Below are 7,489 nucleotides of genomic sequence, written 5' to 3' on the forward strand. Positions count from 1 at the left end.
ACAAAGCATCATGTCTATTCAGTCTGAAGAGCCTTCGCAGAGCAAAACACCACTTACAGCAGAATCTATCCTCAAAGAACAAGCTGATGTATTCAGGGGAGAAGGAAAGTTAGAAGGTGATCTCCACCTTGAAATTGACCCGAATGTACCGCCAGTTCAACTCCCAACAAGGAAGGTGCCACTCGCCATTAAAGAAAAGCTAAAAGAGGAACTGGATCGTTTGGAAGGCCTTAACATCATCACACCAGTAAATGTTCCAACCTCCTGGATATCAGCAACTGTAGTCACTTTGAAGAAAAATGGCAATGTCCGACTGTGTGTGGACCCCAAACCACTTAACCAAGCCCTTAAACGCAATCACTACCCACTGCCGACAATCGAAGATGTCCTTCCTGAGCTCTCAAATGCGAGGTGCTTTACTGTGTTAGATGCCAAAAATGGGTTCTGGCACGTGTCCTTGGACGAGCAGAGCAGCTATGCAACCACATTTGGTACTCCGTGGGGAAGATACAGATGGCTCCGAATGCCATTCGGCATCTCACCAGCCCCTGAAGAATTCCAGCGAAGACTGGATCAGGCATTAGTAGGACTGAACGGATGCAAAGCGATCGCTGATGACATCCTTGTATTTGGATGCGGAGCTGATGATGATGAAGCTGTAAGAGACCATGATGAAAAACTCATTGCTCTTCTCCAACGCTGCCGAGATAAAGGCGTAAAGCTGAACAGGGAAAAGCTGCAGCTAAGGCTCAAGGAAGTCGCGTACATGGGCCATGTGCTCTCCGCTGACGGGCTACAACCTGACCCTGAGAAAGTCAAGGCAATCAGAGAGATGCCAACACCAACTGACAAACAGAGCATCCAACGCCTCTTAGGGATGACCAACTACCTGCAGAAGTTTGCCCCGAGACTTTCAGAGATCACGACTCCCCTACGTGAGCTCACTAAGAACGACAACGAGTTCCTTTGGGATGACCAAGTTCATGGTGCAGCCCTGGAAGAGACGAAGAGGATCCTTTCTACAACTCCAGTCCTAAAATACTTCGACCCAGGTGCCACGCCCACACTACAGTGCGATGCCTCTATGCATGGCCTGGGAGCATGTCTAATGCAAGATGGACATCCAGTCGCATATGCGTCCAGGTCCCTGACCCCCACAGAGGTCCAGTATGCACAAATTGAAAAGGAGCTATTGGCCATAGTATTCGCAATGGAGAAGTTTGAAACCTACCTGTATGGTAGGAAAGTGCTGGTTGAATCTGACCACAAGCCTTTGGAAGCGATCTTCAAGAAAAGCCTCCTAAGCGCACCAAAAAGGCTACAACGCATGCTTCTTAGACTCCAATGCTACGAGTTTGAAGTTTCTTACAAAAGGGGACCCTCCCTGCTTATGGCTGATCCCCTGAGTCGTGCGTATCTGTCGCTTAAAAAAGCCCCTGAGGACCAGGAAGACGTCATGACAGTCTCAGAAACAAGGTCGCCAACAGAGATAGAAGCAGAGCAAGTAAACATGCTACAGTATCTTCCAGTGAAAGATGAAACCCTCTGTGAAATCCAAAACCTTACTCAAGAAGATGCTATTCTCAAGACCCTCGCTGACGTCATTAAACAAGGCTGGCCAGAAAGTAAGCTCCATCTCCCAATGGAAGTTCAAGAGTACTTTCCTTTCAAAGAAGAGCTCACACTTCAAAACGGAGTTATTTTCAAGGGAGACCGTGTTGTCATACCATTCCAAATGAGAGCTGAGCTCAAAAGGAAGCTACACTCCAGTCATCTGGGAGTACAGGCATGCCAGAGACGAGCAAGGGAAGCTTTCTACTGGCCTGGCATGTACAAGGAGATTGAAGAATATGTCTCCCAGTGTGCAGTCTGCAATACATACCACCAAGGGCAGCAGAGGGAGCCCATGATCTCACACCCAGTACCATCAAGACCATGGCAAGTCCTTGCTGTTGACCTCTTTGAGCTCCGGGGCCAGGACTACCTTGTCACTACTGACTATTAATCAAATTTCTTTGAGGTTGACAAGCTTGTTACTAAGACATCGAAAGAAGTAATTGAAAAGCTCAAGCCTCATATGGCCAGACATGGAATTCCGGACAAGATAGTAAGCGATAATGGCCCCCAGTTCAGCTCGCAGGAGTTTAAGAAGTTCAAAGACTTATATGAGTTTGATCATGTTAAAAGCTCTCCCACTTACCCGCAGTCAAATGGCAAAGCGGAAAACGCGGTAAAGACTGCGCAGCGAATCATGCTTAAGGCCTTAGAGGCTGGCAGTGACCCTTACTTGGGATTCCTTGACTTCCGCAACACCCCCACTGAAGGACTAGGAACATCTCCAGCGCAGCGTCTCTTTGGGCGCCGTACCAAAACACTCCTGCCTACCGCTGGCAGACTCCTGACACAACCTGAATTTGACACCACTTCCCAGCTTCTTCATGCTCAGAAGAACAAACAAGCCTTCTATTACAACAATGGCACTAAAGAACTCCGGCCACTTGAACCAGGGAGCACCGTTCGTATCCATCCACCCAAGTATAGGCATCAATGGACACAAGCAACGGTTGACAAACAAGTTGGTGTACGTTCCTACCAAGTAATTACTGATGACGGAAGGGTGTATCGCCGGAACCGCCGACACCTGCGTCTCACAGCTGAAGTTCCAAAACAATCACTTCCTGACATTGAGGTATCTAGCTCCGATCCTTGTCCCCTGCCCCTGACCAACGTTGAACAGGTACCACCAGTAGCTGAATCAATGCCCCAAGAGGTGGCCAAGCCACAAGCAGCACCAGGCCCTCCACCCGATGACATACCAAGTCCTGAAAGATGCAGCTCCCGGGGAAGAGTCCTACAAAGACCAGCATACCTCAGTGACTATGCATGCTGACACTTTTTCTATATCGTTTATGTTCTTCGAACAATCATTATAGGAAACAATTCACGTTTTTCTTTCTCTACTCTTTCGTCTTTCGAATAACAAAGGGAGATGTAACGATGTTAATTTATGCATGTTAAGTTAATTTATACAGTTTAGTTTACATCCGGGATCCGGCATGTTTTGCGCGCTCTTCGCTTGTTGATGTACACTCGGCTTACAAGATTAAAACGTTGTGTTTGAGTGCTCTGGTGTTCCGTCATCCGTCTTAGCGAATACGTTACAGGTAACTTGTAGATTCGATCTTTTAGGCCTAGTTCAAACGTCGATCTTTACATGTACTGAACCTAACGTTTCTATTAAGTACATGTAAAGATCGACGTTTGAATCAATTAGGATCGGCAGATTTGTATTTGGATCGACAGTGCCGTTCTATCCGACTTGGCTAGTCGGATAGAACGGTAAAAGATCGGCATTGATTCATACGTCGTACTTTACATGTACCGAACTTAACGCATACATTATACATACGTTAAAATAATTATGTTTTACCCACAATTCAAGAAAGTTCGCTTACGTGCCATGCACGAAAGCCTTCGAACCATTCAAACAATATGGTGGGAAAGGAGGAAGGCTCGTGCTCCTCTTGTTTTAAAACAACAAAATATACCTGTCTTACGTGTAAGGAGTACTTTTGTATGCCATGTTCGGTGTTTGAAAACGACGAAGATGTTGTGTGTTGGATGCTAGGAAGTTCAGTGGCCTATTGTGAGCCTTGCTTTCGTGAGAAGATGGAGAGAGAAATGATTTCAGGCGATGGAACAAATGATAAGTCAAGCAGAAAACGTGAAGGGCAACGTGAAAATACGTCAACCTCGGAGGGAACACCGAAAAGGTAAGCTTTTACGACCGTCCTGCACAAGTGCGATCAAAAGATTATCGAAGGAAATTCCCTTTGAGCCACAAAGATAAGTGTAGGAAATTTTTTAATTGTCTTTCATGCTTCATGTGCATGATATTTTTGTAGAGCAAATAAATGCTATCAAATGTGAGTTGAGTGTGTGTGTATGTTTGTGGCATTCACTGCTATATCATAGATTTATCATATCTTTCAGTCTTAATTTGATCAACATCAGTGTTTTAAACTGGTGTGCTTCGTATAAAAATACTGCTTGTACTAAGGTCAACATTTTGCTGATGTTGATTGATCTCAAACTCCACGTAGCATTAATAAGAAAGCCCTTACTGACTTATACGTAATTGTAAATCAGCCTTTGAATAACCTGGCCTTTTTAATGTACTAACTTGATTACTCTTTTTGTCTCCTTCCCCCCCCCCCCTCTCTGTTGTCCCCTTCCTCTGTGTAAATGAGATTTTAGTTGACTATGCCTTAGTATGGTCTTAATGTTTGTGTAATATAGGAAAACAACTGATGACAGTTTTGATGACTCAGACGAGGAACAAGATGATGAAGAGAAGGAGATTGATGATATTGATGATGTCTTGCAAATATTTGTGAAGAACCAAAGAAATGGATCAATTTACAAAAAGGTATTAGAGCAAGCAAGCAAGCAAGTTGCAAGTTTAAGAAATGTGTTCGCTTCTGTAAGCAGGCAGCTCTGACACAAAGAACCGCCACAGGAATCAAGAGGTTTTAAGAGGACCATGGTTTCGGGAAGTGGTTTCATGCTCTCTTTGAAGTTGTCAAGACAAGAGACTCCTGCCAGCCAGAACGGGCACTGGAGCCATCCTCGTCAAACTCAGGGAGGACAACCCCAAGTAGTGAGGGGCTTGAAGGGGAAGAAAAAGACCCATTGTTTGTTCCTGTTAAAAATGTTAGAAAAAAGCAAACAACAAAAGAGAAGCTGGATGCCACAACACTTGAAGCCAAGAACCTTGTCAGATCAACCATCGAAAATGACCTAACCAAAGAACTAATCAGTTTTATGAGGGAAGAAATGGAGAAATCCAGAGAACATGAATTTAAATTACTTCAATTAATGTTATCCCAAAGGCCAAATGGCAACTATGATTCTTTTCAAACCATACAATCATCTGGGGGTATACCCTTTGGGGATACCGGGTATTACCCAAACTGGAATGGGGGTTTTGCACCAGGCCCTGCAAGTCAACTTCGAATGCCAGATGCATCTTATGGGAATGTTTCACCAGCCCCAATGATGCCGCCAAATGCAGGGAACTACCATAAACTGTAAGGCAGCTGCGAAAATGTACCTTTTTAAAATTAATTGTTTCCTTGTAACTGTGGAATAACCACTTCATGCAGTCTAACATGTTTAAACTTTACATTACTTTTAAACATTGACACTTTGAAATATTGCGTTGAGTTAATGAATGTACCGGCAATTTTGAAAAGTGTGTTATATCGGTTGTACACTATGAGGATAAATATTTTATCCAGATTTTCAAAAGTTACAGAATTCCTCTCAGTTAAATTTGGGTAATGTTATAAGTATTATATTTTCCAAAGAAACATGTGCTCACGGATTTACATAAAAGTTTGGACAATATTATTTGCTTGAAAGTCCTATCACTGGCTATGACACCAGCAACATTAATATTATTTATGTTTTAATTTTAATGAATGAGCAAAAGAGACATTTTATTTACTTGTTTATTTATTTATTTATTCGTTTTTTTTATTTACTCATTTATTTATTAATTCCAATTATATATTTTTCAGATTTGCTACATTAGCAGAGAGGGTTTAAAAAGTTTATTACATAAAATTACAGATTTGTTATTGTTACAGTTTGCACTGAAATATTTTCTGGTGTTATCAGTATGTTAAGTTACTGTTATTAGCTATGTTAGTACCACAGTAATAAACACATGGCATTGAACATATTTTTATTGGTAATTTCTTTTCATCATGTTCAATTGATAAGATTAACATTACAGATATTTATTTAGAGATTTTTTAGATTAATAAATAATAAAAAGTTTTTTAAATTTCAATATGAGAGCAAAATGCAGATAAAAGGAGGGTTAAAAAGTTTATTTTATGAAATTACAGATTTTTTTATAGTTAAGTTTGCACTGAAATACTTTCTAGTGCTGTCAGTATGTTAAAAAAGTTATTGTTATAAGCTTTGTACGTACAATAGTAATGTGTGGTTCCAGAAAATATCCATACCCACCCCATGGAAGGTCAATGGAAATTGCTAGGGGAGGGGGGAGGGGTCTCAACAGCCAAAACTTTTAAGGGAAAGTATGAAGCTAAACTGCAAATTCCTGGAAGGAGGAAGGGACGGAGGGTTCAATCGAGAAAACCTTCCATGGTGGAGGTATGGATATTTTTTGGAACCACACCATATACATGTACACATGGCATTAAACAGATTTTATTGGTTATTTATTATCATCCTGGTATACAATGATAAATTGTTCAGAACAAAATCTGTATCATTTTGACCAAAACAAATTAGTTTTGGTTTTACAGAAGTGATCATAAAAAAAATTAACAATGTTATCTTACTCACTGTGAAAATTTAATAAAAACTGTAACATGAACAGTGAACAGTAATAATGAAATAATTTGTGTACATTTGCCACTGTTTTCATGTTCAATTTTCTAGTGACTGTCTTTCAGGTTTGGGTTAGGCTCTGAGATCATGGGCATCTTGTCTCCCCAAGGTTAACTACCAAGTGTAAAAGTTTGCAGTTTCCCTTGTACCTGCTGGCGTAATACATGTACTCCAAATTTAAAACATTTTTAGGTAAACACAACTTTTCTTAAGTTTCAAGTCAACCTAACCAACACCCAGTCATGTTTGTATGGAAGGCCCTTGAAGGGGGTCCTCATTTAATTTTAAGTTGGTTGGGATAACACATGCCAGCTATTCCCACGTTCACAAGAACCAAGCTGTTCTTCTCCAATCAAAATCGATCGTAGAGCTATGAAAACGCCCTCGTCACATTCACACAAGATGAATGTGTGGTTCCATGAAATATCTATTCATCCAATTCAATTCTAGGAAAGGTGATTGCAAATTCTGATTGGTAGGGGAGGGGAGAGTAACAGGAATGTAAGAAGTTCACATAGAAATTCCATACAGCTAAGGGATTTAAACTAATACAGTTAACTTATCTTTCCTTACACAACTGAAAACACGAAATCTAACTATAAACAACCTACAATCCTCGACATGTCACATTGTTGCAGGAATAGAACTCAACATTGTATTGGGGGTGGGGAGGGGAAGGCTAGGGAATGTTCATTTTTCATCAAAATCGTGAAGTCTGGCAAAGCTTTTGTCGAAGATTGTAGTTTTACCATTTACAGTTCTTTTTGCTAAACATGGCTGACTTTCTTTTGGCGCCTCTGTCACTTTACAGCAGATCAGTATCAATGCTGTCTCTTCTTTAAAGTCTAAAAGGTCAAGTAATATTTCCCTATTTGTGAACTTGAGATTAGTCAGATTGAATGACAGTAGCCTGCGACACAGCCAGATGTGTAACAAAAAAAGGCGGTTTAGTTAGTCGGGTTTAGCTTGACACAGGCTAATTGAATGTCGGGCTCAAACAATCTTGTTCTTGCTACAATCATGAAAATAATTTGGTGAAAATAGTAAATGTATCAGTATTGAA

At 41.1% G+C, this 7,489-nt stretch overlaps 1 pseudogene; it reads left to right on the forward strand.

The window, feature by feature from the left end:
* The first annotated feature begins 3,492 nt into the window (after positions 1-3,492).
* Positions 3,493-5,094, forward strand: LOC131798773 (uncharacterized; annotated as a pseudogene).
* Positions 5,095-7,489: the final 2,395 nt, after the last annotated feature.

This window comes from Pocillopora verrucosa, chromosome 3 (genome assembly GCF_036669915.1).
Source record: "Pocillopora verrucosa isolate sample1 chromosome 3, ASM3666991v2, whole genome shotgun sequence".
Taxonomy (NCBI): domain Eukaryota; kingdom Metazoa; phylum Cnidaria; class Anthozoa; order Scleractinia; family Pocilloporidae; genus Pocillopora; species Pocillopora verrucosa.